Source organism: Cricetulus griseus, chromosome 2, assembly GCF_003668045.3.
Source record: "Cricetulus griseus strain 17A/GY chromosome 2, alternate assembly CriGri-PICRH-1.0, whole genome shotgun sequence".
Classification (NCBI taxonomy): domain Eukaryota; kingdom Metazoa; phylum Chordata; class Mammalia; order Rodentia; family Cricetidae; genus Cricetulus; species Cricetulus griseus.
In genome coordinates, this window is record NC_048595.1 from 35170042 (window position 1) to 35185411 (window position 15370).

General features: G+C 43.3%; 1 long non-coding RNA gene across 1 annotated transcript in view; it reads left to right on the forward strand.

The window, feature by feature from the left end:
- The first annotated feature begins 8784 nt into the window (after positions 1-8784).
- Positions 8785-15370, forward strand: part of LOC113834315 — an 8059-nt gene continuing 1473 nt past the window's right edge. Inside the window, exon 1 of the long non-coding RNA XR_003482763.2 lies at positions 8785-8936. This is a non-coding gene — a long non-coding RNA (uncharacterized LOC113834315). The remainder of the gene's footprint in view (positions 8937-15370) is intronic.

Below are 15370 nucleotides of genomic sequence, written 5' to 3' on the forward strand. Positions count from 1 at the left end.
GGAACATATATACAGAAGGTCATCACCCATCATCTCCTCTTTTGTCTAAATAAAAAGAAGAGTTTTAACTTCAACATAGTAAAATTATATATAACAAAACAGTTATCAAGCAAGAAATACAGCTAACAATATTAAGACCATTAACAGTTGGCAAAATTTAAAGAAAATATTCTATCATCTATCTTTGTGAGTCTAAAATTTTATATGTAACATCGTTTATCATAACTAAGGGATACAGTAACCATAACTATCTGCCTTCAATTCCAACAAAGACCTCCGAAGAATAATATATAAACTCTAGAATTGACAGAGACATCTTGATGCCTGGACAGTCACCCAAAATTTTTCTGTAATGTTGGGGCATCCATCTTCAGCCTAGAGTGTGTGGAAGGCTTCTCAGTGAAGCAGGGAATTTGAAACTGTCCTGCCTGTATTGGCAGTGTGTCAGTCATTTTTCTGTGTCCTGCAGAATGGCTGGCAGACTATTCCATGAAGCCGGAACCCTTCAAGACTGTCCCATCTTATTTTGACAAATTCAGCAGTCACTTTCCTGTGGGTCCTGTATGTCCAGTTTGGACAGCATACAGTCAGTCCAGGCAAGAGCATTTCTTGCCCAAATGGCTAGTCTTAAGATGTTGAAGGCAAACTCCATAACAAGTTACAGTCCATTCAAGAGCAGTTCCTTGCCCTAATGGCTATTTCTGCCATGTCAAAGGCAAACTTCATAATGAGTTTCCTTGATGCCCATCCTCCTGTCTGATGTAGTTGGTGTTGCCAGGCCAGTTGTGTCTCATACTCATGAACAACCCTAAACCATTTTATTATTAGAAACTAGCTTCTTTTACATGTCAATCCCAGTTCCCTCTCCCTCCCCTCCTCCCCTGCCTCCTCACCCAACCCTAAACCACTTTAAAGGCCATATTCTGAAGGTCTTTGAAAGGTTTGAAGACTATCTCAAATATATCTCTGTATATCTAGAAAACCTAACATGATTATAAGTTTTGACTATCATATATGACTAGCTATAATCTCCAATAATTATACATTACATTTTTATTTTTATTTATTTTATATTTATTTTGGTTTTTCAAGACAGGGTTTCTCTGTGTAGCTTTGGAGCCTATCCTGGCACTCGCTCTGGAGACCAGGCTGGCCTCAAACTCACAGATATCCTGCCTCTGCCTCCCAAGTGCTAGGATTAAAGGAAGGCGTGTGCCATCACGCCCAGCTACATTACATTTTAAATGTGCTGTATAAACACAATACCTAAACAAGAGGAGAAATATACATAACAAAATTGACCTTAAATTTGTATCAATAAACCAAAATCCATACCAATACAACGTATTCTTGTCTACATCATATTCCCCTTTTTATCCTTTAAAAAGAGATTGGCTGTGATCATTAACCATTTATAACCAAGCCCACTTAAATGAAAACAAACATAAACAATGTTTGGGAATTTGGGCATCATTTTCTCCAAACTGCTTCCTGATGTTTGGGTACTGTCAATATCATGGAATCCTGAGAAAACCCAGAAATCTGGCAAAATCCTTGCTGTAGTGATCTGTGAGGCTGCATCATCTCAGCTGTTTTGGATGTTTGATCACCTGGGCCATTGCTCAGGGGGTCTTACTTCATCAAACCATATTAGTCTGGAAGGAATCCACAGCTTTTCATTTTCTGTGGAACCAAAAACCAAATCTCTTTTCCAAAGTAACATGTCCTTAGACTTAAATTTAGAATTCAAGGCATTTTCAAAATATATGTTGGATTAAACCAGCAGCTTTTATAATCAAATGTCTTTTAGCAGCTGTTACTCTTTCCTCAGCAACCAAACAATTCAAAGACAACACGATAACATATAGTATCCAGACTCTCTGTGTATTTTCCATCTTTATGTGACTTCTTCTTTTATTACTTTATTTCTTTTACTTTTATTTTTTTGTTTTTTGAGACAGGGTTTCTCTGTTTACTTTTGACTGTCCTGGCATTCACTGTGTAGACCTGCTCCCCATTTCAGCAGCCGTGGCAGCCTAACACGTGCTTGCCTGACCTTGCCTTGGTCACTAGGAGGTCAGATGCCTGCCTCTTGGCAAAGAACCAATGAGAATTTAGCTGGTGGTGCTATGCTTTATGTCTCTGGGTGTGCTTTATGGACAAATGCACAGCAATGACGTGCAGAGCATAGCAACTGCCCTGGGAGGGCCTATGGGCCATAACAACCAGTTGGCCAATCAACACAGGGCAAACCCTCCAAGCCTGGAGGCACACCAATCCTGAGCCTGTGCCTACCCCTAGACACTCCCCTTATGCTGTCCTATAAGATCTCTATGCAGTGGCTTCGAAGCGTCTTTCCTAGCTATCTGCCATGGTGGATGGATGAAAGGCCCGAGCTAACATGGGGTTAGCTCGTTAAACAACTGCAATAAAACCTCTTGCTGTTTGCATCAAGCTTTCGCCTCCACATGGTGATTGGGGTGGCCGAGGTCCTGGGCTGAGATCCTGGGGGCCTGAGCCTCTGGGGGTCTTTCAAAATCACCGACTCTGCCTCCCAAGTGCTGGGAATAAAAAGGTGTGTGCCATCACACCCAGCTACTCTATTTCTTTTTTTAACCACTTTATCCTTTTTTTTTTCTCTCCCAAGCCTACATATATTTTTGTTGTTGTTTTCAAGACAGGGTTTCTCTGGCTTTGGAGGCTGTCCTGGAACTAGCTCAGGAACTCGGAGATCTGCCTGCCTCTGCCTCCCGAGTGCTGGGATTAAAGGCATATGCCACCACCGCCTGGCTATGGTCATGAGTCTTTTATCTGCTAAACAGCACTGCTAAAATTAAAGCGGACTTTTAGTTGCTGGCTTTCCAACATGGCTGGGGTACGATTACTGCTAGCACTGGGAGCTGTCCTCACCACCTCAACTCTTGTCTATGCGGACATCAAGCAGCTCATACACACCATGTAATTGTTTGGTAGCAGAGCCTCCTAAAATACCCATGTGTGCTTTTTGACACCAATGCTGAGTCAGGAAAACCCCCTTAAGGGATCCTCGAGTCTCTGTTTGTCTCTAGCAAACAGAGCCTACTCGAGAAAATGCTGCTACCAAGAAGTCATGCTTGCCTCTGTTCTTTTGTTTTTAGAGTCTCTTTTTAAGTTTTTGTCAGGTTTTGCATGGACAATTTCCCTCCTCCTGTGGGCGCCATTTTGTACCCAAAGTTTCTTTCCTGTCAGGTTCCAAATAAATACACAGATACTATATCAATTATTAAAATGTTGATCTATGGCTAGAGCTTCTATTGACTAGTTCTGTATTAATTACTATCCATTTCTATTAATCTATGTATTTTCACAGGGTCGTGGCTTACCGGAGAATGCCCAGTCCTGTTTCTCCTTTGGCGGCTGCAGGGCATCTCTTCTCAGTCCCTCTCTCCTCTCTCTTTCTGCTTCCTCTTGTAGCCCCACCTTTACCTCCTATCTGGCCAATCAGTGTTTTATTCATTAACTAAAAAGAGAAATATATATACAGAAGGACATCCCTCATCATGTCAGCTTCTGTTATCTGAGTTCATAAGCTTACTAAATCCCACTAGAATTTAATATTTTGTGTGTGTGTGTGTGTGTGTGTGTGTGTGTGTGTGTGTGTGTGTGTCATTCCCCCCACACCTGCATGCATTTGCAAGTATGTACCTACATGTGAGCAATACATATGAAGGTCAGAGGATGACATCCAATGTCTTCCTCCACCACTCTCCTTTTTTTGGAGGAGGTGTTGGTTTTGTCAAGTCAGGATTTCCCTGGTGTACCTCTGGTTGTCCTGGAACTCAATCTGTAGACCAGGCTGGCTTCCAACTCACAGAGATCCACCTGCCTTTACCTCCCAAGTGCTGGGATTAAAGGCGAGCACCACCGCTACCCAACCACTCTCCTTACAAGGTGAGGTCTGTCCCTGAACCTGTTATTCTTTTGTTTAAAAAGAAGAAAAGAGAAATGCTGAGACATGAGACATAAGACTATAAGTTTATTATAAGGCCCGGCAGAATGGGGAGACTAAGAAGAGGAACAGGGATAAACGGCTGACCGCCATGCCCGGTCGCCATAGAGAGACAGAGCGAGAGCATAGGTAAAGACAAAGCAGAGCGGGGAAACAGAGGAAACAGAGAGAGGGAACAGACAGCACAGAGAGCGTAAAGGGGCAGGGACTTATTTTTTAAAGGGGTCCTCTGCACCTGCGTGCAGACTTAGTTCCCATGGAACCTTGGGCTGACCAGGGTACTGCCTGTTCCACCAGGTAACAGGGGCAGGCCAGCATAATGCCTGAACCTTTCATTCCCACCTCTACTTTTTATTAAAAAAAGGTGGGATGTTTAGACATGGCAGGTTAAGGAATAAGGGCAGTCGAATTCTCAAGACTGCTTCCTGCTGACGTGGGGGGCGTTGACCATCTGTGGGGGACCCGAGAAGGTTGGGGTGCTGCCACGTCCTGTGGTAGCTGGTTGTTTCATTGCAGTCCAGGCTGTATGGAACTCCCTGGCGCCTCTTAGACCTGGCAAGATGTTGACAGAGCAGAGGACAAGGTTAAGTTTAGAAAAAAATTTTTTCTTAGGTCCTGTCACTTCAGGGGAAGATTGTAAGATGAGGGAGGGGTTCCCGAGGAGTCCCAAGATGAGTGAAGGGAATTTGGGACCGGGGAAAGGTTGAATAACTGGAGTGAATCTGACCTGTTTGTTTGGATCCAATTCAGCTCCCTGGAACTTACAAGAATCCTTAGAGTTTGTGGAAACATAAGTATTAGACACATCAGCAGCATATTCACGTTAGAAGCAACTTGGCTAAAAGCATTACCATTTTAAAACAGACAGACTTTTTTTAGGACAATAAAAAGCATCTTAATCTTGACCTTGTAGTTATGATCCTATAGTGGTATTGTTGAACTTTACTATGAACAGTAGCATGAGAAATAGAGAAATCAGGAACATATTTTATTCTTTTTAATGTCTCAATTTATTTTATCATCACTTAAGCCTTTATTTCCTCAGGCCTTCGTAACTACATTCTCAGACCTTCATACATCTTAGACTTTCCTATCTTCACATAGATAAACCCTAAAATACCTGTTACTGGAATCTGTTTTGCTTTAAGCCAGCAAGACTACCAGTCGTCAGAAGCATCAGAGTTCTTGAGAAGGATAAGATTTTACCTGAATCAGTGATTAAAGAATAACAGAGACGTGCCAGCAGGCTGCATGGACAGCCATCCCCAAGGTCCTCCATCCATAGTAGCGGGCTGTGGGACACCTGCCTTCTTGATGATAGCATGTGACCTGTGGATTACAGACTTTGGGAAGACTCGCCTACCGTTGATCCAAGCAACGCTGGGAAAGTCGATTCCATTGTCCTCTTGTCCAAGGTCTGGAATACTTTGTAGTAGTTGAGGTGAAGGGCAGGGTTGCTCAGTGACCAGCGTTGTCACTGAGTCGAGATGAAGTTTCTTCAGTGCCCATCAGTCTTCTCGGAGGAAATGGAGTGGGGGCAGCAGCTGGTCTATCTCTCTGTTATAAAAAGCTTTTTAACAAAACATTTTAAATGCCATAGAGAGAGCACATTGGTGAGAGAGAGAGAGAGTAGAAAGGAAGCTGAGAGGAAACAGCGGGGAAACAGAGTGAAGGGACAGAGCGAGGGAACAGAGAGCGTAAACGGGCAGGGACCTATCTTTTAAAAGGGTCCTCTGTATCTGCATGCAGACTTAGTTCCCATGGAACCTTGGGCTGACCAGGGTACTGCCTGTTCCACCAGGTAACAGGGGCAGGCCAGCATAATGCCTGAACCTTTCAGAACCTGTAACTCACAGTGTGAGCTGGGCTAGCCAGCTTGGCCCTGGCACCCCCTATCTCTAGCTCCCTAGTGCTGACAATCCACTCCAGCCACCATGCTAACCCAGCATTTACCTGGGTGCTGGGGACATGAACTCTACTTCTCACGCTTGCTTTCCAAGTGCTTTCACTGCTGACCCTCCCAGGCCCTTTAACACAGCCATGTATTTGTTTATTATTTATGGAAAACACATGCATGCCACAGGTGTGTGAAGGTCAGAGGACAGCTAGCAGAACTGTTGTCCTTCTGCCATGTGGTCCTTGGGATCTTAGTCAGTCAGTTTGGCTTCAAGTGCCTTTGTCCACTGAACCATCTCATCAGCCTCCCCAGCACTTAAAAATAATCTCCAAAAGTATTTATAGATGGGCATGGTGCCACATCTCTGTAATCCCACAAGAAGACAGCTGTAACAGGAGGATTGCCACAAGTTCAAGGCCAGTGTGGTCTACAAAACTAAAACACTGAAGAGTCTGTGTCTAATAGTCAGTCAATCAGTTTTTGGTGTTTCAGTATTGGTCTTTGATTATGATGTAGTGAAAATGTAGTGAATCAGTCTGTTTTTAGTGCTTCAGCATTAGCATTTGAATAGGGTGCAGTTAAGAGGGTGGCAGAGCACACAGCAATCAGAGCATGTGACTGACTGGTCAGCTACAGCCTGCCAAGCACATTCTGCTGGAAAAGACCATCTATGTTGACACGCGCTTCCTCGGTACAGCCAGAAGGTGGCAGTCTTGTCTAGAAGCCCATAGTAAGCTAGCGCCCTGATTTCCCAAGAAAATAGGAGCAAAGAATTCTGCTGCTTGTGACTCCAGAATATGTAGGCACCTTGGAAGTGGCTGCATGTGTAAAAAATTTTAGATTTATTCTGTGCACTCTAAAGACTTCTTCATCTTGATCTGGAAAATGATTATATTTATAGATATATTTATAGACAGATGAACAGAAAAAAATCATGTTGCTTCCCTAAACACAGATCCTACAGAGGAGGCTCAGGGAGGTGTTGGTTAGCTGAACTTTATGTAGAGCTAAGCAAAGGCATCAAGGCTTCCAGTTATAGAGGGACCGGGAGTGGCTGCAGGCTCTGGGAGTTTGAGGGGAGGAGGCAGGAAGCAAGGGTTTTCTGGTTACACAGAGTCCCCAAAATAAAATCTATCTGTGATAGTGTCTGTGTGGACAAGCATCAAATCCCAACCTCTTCTTGTCATGAAAAGATCTTTCCTGGACAACAAGGATGGCATGTCACAGGAATCCTGTTTATAGCCACTGCTGGTTAATACAGATTCCTTCATGAAGCCGTGCATTTGCAGAGTGCAGTCTTTTCCACCCATTCCCATCCACAGAGGTGCAGTTTCTCCAATAATCAATTCTAATGCTGGGCATGGTGGCACACGCCTTTAATCCCAGCACTCAGGAGGCAGAGGCAGGAGGATCTCTGTGAGTTCAAGACCAGCCTGATCTACATGATGAGTTCTAGGCTAGCTAGGGTTATGTACTGAATCCCTGTCTCAAAACAAAACAACTCTAAAACCACTCACACATACATTTGAGCACATTGTCTTGCACACACACAGAAACACACACCCCTAAGTGTGATATTTTACTTTCCCCCACATTTGAAATATCCCAGGTGCTGGAGAAGACAGAGTTTTTCTGGGTAGCCTTTATTAGGCTGGAATTTGCTATGTAATGCAGGTTATACTCAAAAGCAAAATGGCCCTGCCTCAGTCTTTCCTCAGCCTCCTAAGTTCTTAGAGAGCAAGTCTGTGCTACCACACTGAGCTGCATAGGAAGTGACTGTGTGTATACATACATGCATGCATACATACATACATACATACATACATACATACAGGGTCTTGATCTACCTAAAGCTTGAACTCTCTTCAAACTCACAATCCTCCTGCTTTAGCCTCTGCAGGGCAGGAAGTGTCTGTGAAGGAAGCAGGTCTTCTAGCCACCATTCCTGGCTATTTGTTTTTTCTTTAATGGCCTGGAACTCCCGATTCTCCTGCCTCTAGTTCCCAAGTACTAGGATTACAAGCAAGTTGGGGGCATTTGCATGTCACGGTGCACCTGTGACAGTCAGGATAACCTGGTGGAGTCACTTCTCAACTCTCTTTACCTGGTTTCTGGGGATCAACCTCAGGGCAATAATGTAAGATGGAGAGGCTCAAAAAACAAAAGACCCAGCCCATTCCTGAGGATGTAGCTAAGGGGTAGAGTGTTTGCCTAGAATGTTGGAGCCCTGGGTTTGATCCCTAGGGATCAGATTTTTTTTTTTTTAATTTTATTTATTTATTATGTCTTCTGCCTGCATGCCAGCAGAGGGCACCAGATCTCATAACAGATGGTTGTGAGCCACCATGTGGTTGCTGGGAATTGAACTCAGGACCTCTGGAAGAGCAGGCAGTGCTCTTAACCGCTGAGCCATCTCTCCAGGCCCGGGATCAGATTCTTAAAATAAATGAAATCTGTCCCAGCCTGGCCCTTTCCTTCTCCATCAAACCTGAATTCCTCCAAGCTGATGCCAGGCAACTCATTTCTATGGCCGTCAACCTCCAGCTCTGACCTGGAGGCCTTTCCTGGGTGGGCTCGCCATCCCCTCCTTCCTCTGACTCCTCCTCTTGCCGGTATCTACTCACTAGCTCCAGATGGGCAGGAAGTGTAACCTCCCCATACAAGGCCTTTCCAGGTTCTGAGCAGCAGAAAGCACAGGAGAGGTGGTGATGGAGAGAGCAGAGTAGAAGGTAGTGAGTTCTGGAGGACCAGGGGCCTCTCCAGCATCTCTGTCTTCCCCAGCCATCGAGCTGATAAAGGACCTGATCCACTATGACGTGCGGTTGCCTCTGCTCAAGGGCCTTGTGGCACTGCTTATCCCATCCGTCAAGGAAACTTCCAAACTGCAGGCCAAGATCTTCACTGGTAGGACTCCTGATACGGGGCTGCCCCTGGAGGAGGGAAAGGGCTTCCTGGCTAATGGTCCCTCGTTTCTTCAGAGTCATCGATTCTCCAGGTCACCACCCAGCTACCAGTGTTCTTGAAGCAGGCTGCAGCCGCCAAGACCATTGGGTAGGCCAACAGAGGGAGTGGGTGATTGCAGAAAGCCACGCCTGATACTGTCTGCAGGACCAGGCACTTGTCTAAAAGCATGTGCCACTGTGCCCAGCTTGTAACATATCAGATCCTGGACTGAGCCCTCATCACTCCTGTTTCTGCTTTCTCCAAGCCTCTTTCAGCTTTGCCTTGCAGTGCTAAGGATGGAGCCTCAGTGAGTCTCACAGCTACTTTGTGACATTTTATCATAACCCCCAGCTGTTTCTACTTTTTATTTTATTTTATTTTATTTTTGTTTTTGAGACAGGGTTTCTCTGTGTATCTAGCTTTGGAGCCTATTCTGACACTCGCTCTGGAGACCAGGCTGGCCTCGAACTCACAGAGATCCACCTGCCTCTGCCTCCGGAGTGCTGGGATTAAAGGCGTGAGCCACCAACGCCCGGCTCTACTTTTAATTGTTGAGACAGTATCTTCCTAAATTACCTAGGCTTGCCTTGAACTTGCTCTAAGTCCAGGGTGGTTTTGAGCTTCCTGCCTCCTGTGACTGGAAAAGCAGACCAGCACCACCCAGCCCAGCTAACTCAGTTTTCTGTTTCAGTTTGGGTTTCCCTGTTGCTCATTGTTTCCTTGGGCTTTTTGGTTGTTTTGGTGGTTTGGTTGGTTGCCTGGAACTCTCTCTCTAGATCAGGCTGCCTTCGAACTCACAGAGATCCGTGTCTCTGCCTCCAGAGTTCTGGGATTAAAGGTGTACACCACTTCACCCCACCCACACCTAGCGGTTGGTTGGTTTCGAGACAGGGTTTCTCTGTGTAGCTTTGGAGCTCGCGCTGGAGACCAGGTTGGCCTGGAACTCACAGAGATCCTCTGAGTGCTGGGATTAAAAGCTTGGGCTTGTTTGTTTGAGGACAGTTTTATTTAGGATCATCTGTTTGTAACTTCTGAGTTCGATCCTCTGACTTTTGCTTCACTTTCCAGTACTGAAGTCATAAGAAAACAAGCAATCACAACAAGCCGAGGTGTGGTTGCGAGAGCTAGTGATAAACAGGAAGACCAGGCGGACACCTGCAGAACAAAGATGAGCTTTCTTGAAGAGAACAGGTAAAACAAAAAGAGTCTAGACGTTCAAGAATTCATTTTAAAGCATAAACACAAAACCTAAATTATGGGCGATTAAAAAATACATGTGATAAACCTTATAAGTGTCAAAATCCCATGAAGAATGATTCTTCCTTTCCAACCTCTAATTGTGGTCCTACTTGGCTCAAAATTTGGCTCTTAAGTAGGACCTCCAAAAATTCCGGAAAAAGGGGTTTTGCATTTGTTAATTTCAGGACATAAGAACTTGAGGCCACATGTAATTCTCATATTAGCAAAATTCTTTCTAACCAATGGTACTTTTTCCTAAAAAAAAAAAAAAATAGCTCATCTGCTTCATAGTCACATAAGTCTCTGAACATTGTACAATGACGAAAGAAACCCTATCGGAAAAAAGAAGCCAGCGGTTTCTGGTATAAATTCAGCAATGAGCCCTGCGCAGTGCATTGTGGGTATGTAAATGAGCCAAGTCACTGCCCTCTGGCCTCCGGAAATACCTTAAGTATTTCCTTTTTCACCAGGTGTAGAGCTGTGAGCCGATCACCAGGGGGCAGAGCAAACTCAAGATTTTCCGAATGTAAATCTATTGATCTGTCTGAATTAAAATTGTCATTTTGGGAGATGTGTCGTCATTGTAGCGCCCTTGTCTATACACGAGGCACTGGATTTCACCACCGCATCAATCAGTATATAAACACCTGGAAAATGACTGTATCAGTACATTCATTTAACTCAAAGTACTGAGCGCCTGAGGCCCTTGCCCTCAGACACTGGGATGTGTGCCAAGCACTGATGACTGAAAGTTCAAAGACACAGGGGCCAAACACTAGAGGGTCTAGAGAGAGGTGCAGAGGCACCAGGACGTTCCTACCCTCAGATTTGCCTCGAATGCAGACAGAATAATACAGCTAGAAAGCTGCAGACAGGGTCTGTCGTAGCCCAGGTTAGCCTCGATCTCTCCCTTGTAGCTGAAAATGACTCTGAATTCGAGATCCTTCTGCCTGCGATTCCCCAGTGTTGGGACAACTGGCACAGGTCTGCATATCAAACTTGGTTTGCATTGTTCCACATATGTGGGTTGGTTTTTGTTTGTTTGTTGTTTTGTTTTGTTTTCTTTATATAGCTTGTTAGACAAGAACTTGTTACACCAGGCTGTGGTTGAACTCACTGACATCTCCTGCCTCTAACTCCCGTGTGGAGTTAAAGGCTCTCACATCGCCATAGGGGAACTGATATTCTTTCACCATCACCCAAATTCACACATGCAGTTTGGGGTTGTGACAAGTTGAAAGGCCAGAGGCCAGTAGCCAGCCACTACAGATTTTTGTTTTGTTTAGATGGTTGGTTTTTGGAGACAGGGTTTCTCTGTGTAACAGTCCTGGCTGTCCTGGAACTCAGTTTGTAGACCAAGCTATCCTTGGACTCACAGAGATTCATCTGCCTCTGCCTCCTGGGTGCTGGAATTAAAGGCTTATGCCACCATTCCTGACAACTAGTGTTTTTTTTTGTTTGTTTGTTTGTTTGTTTTTAAAAAGAGAAATATACTGCAAGAGAGCCACAGACTCCACGGGAGAGACAAACTGTCTCAGAGACAATTACTTCTCTGAGAGGCAGTGGGGAGAGTTAGGGTTGTTTGCTTGCTTGCTTTTAATAACTTAAGAGACTTACTTGGTCTTGTCTGAAGATGAGGGTGTAATTATTTCACTAGACCCCAAAGAAATGATAGATGAGTGTTTATTGGGACCACTTACACAGAACAAAACAAAGAACCATGGGAGAGTTTTCTCTGTCATTCACACCAGAGTGGCTGACCCAAGAGAGAGACCCTGGAAAACAAAGCTAAGCCTCAATTTGAGGCCATACCCTCTTGGGCAAGACCACTACAATTTCCCTTTTAGTCTTTTTCTGCATATGTTGAGATGATCATGTGGGTTTTTTCTTTCAATTTGATTATGATGGATTACATTGACAGATTTTCATTGAACCATCCCTTTATCTCTGGGAAGAAGTCTACTTGGTCATGGTGGATGATTTTTCTGATGTGTTATTGGATTTGTTTTCCCAGTTTTTTTTTATTGTTGTTTTTGTTTTTCGAGACACAGTTTCGCAGTGGCTTTGGAGGCTGTACTGGAACTCGCTCTTGTAGACCAGGCTGGTCTCGAACTCACAGAGATCAGACTGCCGCTGCCTCCCGAGTGCTGGGATTAAAAGCATGAGCCACCATCACCCAGCGGTTTGCCAGTATTTTATTTAGTATTTTTGCATCAAAGTTCATGAGGGAGATTTGTCTGCAATTCTGTATCTTAGTTGTGTCTTTGTGTGGTTTGGGTAACAGGATAACTGCAGTCTCATAAAAAAGTGTTTGGCAATGTTTCTTCTGTTTCTATTGTGTGGAGCAATTTGAGGAGTAAAGGTATCAGCTCTTCTTTGAAATTCTGGTAGAATTCTGCAATGAAACCATCTAGTCCTGAGCTTTTTTTGGTTGGGAAATTATTGATGACTGTGTCTATTTTTATAGGGGTTATAGGTCTATTTAATTTGTTTATCTGGTCTTGATTTAGTTTTCATATGTTGTGCTTACCCAGAAAATTGTCCATTTCCTTTAAATTTTCCAATTTTGTGGAGTACAGGTTTTTGAAGTATGACCTGATGATTCTCTGGATTCCCTCAGTGTCTGCTGTTATGTCCCCCTTTGTTGATGGAAGTTTCTGTCCCGCCTATTCCCACAGCACTTTAGTCCCAAGTAAAAACACAGAGGCTTATATTAATTATAAACTGTTTGGTCAATGGCTCAGGCTTCTTATTGGCTAGCTCTCTCTAAATCATCAACCCATTTCTATTAATCTGTTTCTCCATATGGTCATGACTTACCAGAAAATACCCTGGCCTCTTTCTTGCTAATCTCTGTATCGTTCCAATTTTAGTATATGTGCTGCCAAATCGATCATGCCCTGGCCTCTTTCTTCCTGATAGCTACATGGCGTCTCCTGAGATCCACTCTCTGCATTTCTCTTCCAAGCTTCCCCTAGTAGGGTAACCCCACCTATACTTCATGCCTGGCTGCATCCTGCCTGTCCATTGGCCAAAACAGCTTTATTCATCAAACAATAAGAGAAATATATATTCACAGCATACAGAAGGACATCCCCTATCCCCTTTTCATTTCTGATTTTGTTAATTTGGATATTCTCTCTGAGTATTTTGGTTAGTTTGGATAAAAGTTTGTCTATCTTGTTGATTTTCTCAAACATCCAACTTTTTGTCTCATTTATTCTTTGTATTGTTCTTATTTTCTTGATTTCATCCCTCAATTTCATTATTTCCAACAGTCTACTCTTCCTGGGTGAGTTTGCTTCTTTTTGTTCTGGCACAATCAATTGTTCTGTTAATTCACTTGTGTGTGATTTCTCTAGCTTCTACATATAGAAATTTAGTGCTATGAACTTTCCTCTTAGCACGGTTTTCATTGTGTCCCATAGTTTTGGGTATGTTGTGCTGTCTTTTTCATTGAATTTTAGGAAGTCTTTAATATTTCTTTCTTTATTTGTTTATTTATTTATGTATTTTGGTTTTCCAAGACAGGATTTCTCTGTGAAGATTTGGAACCTGTCCTGGAACTAGCTCTTGTAGACCAGACTGGTCTTGAACCCAGAGATCCTCCAGCCTCTGCCTCCCAAGTGTTGTGACTAAAGGCATGCACTACCACCACCCAGCTCTTTAATTTCTTTTTTTATTTCTTCCTTGACCCAGTGGTGATTCAGTTGAGCATTGTTAAATATCTATGAGTTTATGTGCTTTCTGCAATTAGTGTTGTTGAATTCTAACTTTAAGCAATGGTGATCCAATAAGATACAGGGGGTTATTTCAATTTTTTTTGTATCTGTTGAGGTTTGCTTTGTTACTGAGTTTGTGGTCATTTAGAGAAGGATCCAGGAGGTGCTGAGAAGAAGGTATATTCTTTTGTTTCTTGGTGGAATGCTCTATTGATATCTGTTAGGCCCATTTGAGTCATAACTCCTGTTAGTTCCTTTATTTCTCTGTTAAGTTTCTGTCTGGCAGACCTGTCCAGTGGTGAGAGTAGGGTGTTGAAGTCTCCCACTATTAGTGTGTGTGGCTTGATGTGTGATTTAAGCTTTAGTAATATTTGTTTTACAAATGAGGGTGCCCTAGTATTTGGCGCATAGATGTTCAGAATTGAAACTTCATCTTGATGGATTTTTCCTATGATGAATATGAAATGACCTTCATCTCTTTTGACTAATTTTACTAAGATTTTAGGATAGCTACACCAGATTATTTCTTGGGTCTATTTGATTGGAAAATCTTTTCCCAATCCTTTGCTCTAAGGTAGCATCTGTCTTTGAAGTTGAGGTGTGTTTCTTGTATACAGCTGAAGGATGGATTCTGTTTTTGTATCCAATCTGTTAGCCTGTGACTTTTTATAGGCTAATTGAGTCTATTGATATAAAGGGATATTAATTAACAGTGATTGCTAGTTCCTGTTATTTTTGTTTTTGTTGTTATTGGTAGTTTTGTGTGTGCCTTTGTCTTCTTAGGGATTTCCTGGTATGGGATTATCTAATGCCTGAGTTTTTGTAGATGTAGCTAACTTCTTTGAGTTGGAGTTTTCCTTCTAGTACTTTCTGTAGGGCTGGACTTGTGGATAGGTATAGTTTAAATCTGGTTTTGTCATGGAATACCTTGTTTTCTTCATCTATGGTGATTGAAAGCTTTGCTGGAATATAGTAGTCTTGATGTCTGCATAAGGTCTGAATAGGACCTTCTGACTTCCATTGTTTCCACTGAGAAGTTGGGTATAATTCTGATAGGTCTGAGTTTATGGTGGACCATCTCAGCTAGCCAGTTTGGAATTTTCTTGAGCAGTTTGTAATCCAAAGCTGATCTCAGAGTGGTGTTTATCGACTTGATGGCATCATTATTGAACCAGGTAGAATCATTGTTGTGGGGCCCCATCTTCGTTCTGAAGACTTCAGTGTTTCCTGTAAGGAAACTGACAAAAATAAGTATGGGGAGAAATAGAATATTGAGAGATAAAGAATTTTGACCATAGTCCCTAGATTTGAGATTTTATGATGTAATAACAAGGTTTGGCCAGCAGGAGTAAGAGGTCAAAGCAGGTCCTGGAATGCTACTCTGGGTTTGCGCTCCCGAGTTTTAATAACCTGTTGTTTCTAAACAGAATTTAAACTACAAAGAGCAATTTGGGTTAGAAAGCCTAGGGCTTTCCTCAGGATGAGAGCCGAGAGTGCCGGGGGGCACTCGAGAGACCTGCTCCACTCTGAGGCACCTGCAAGCAGCTCAGGTGGGCCACAAACGGCCTCAATCGCCGGCTC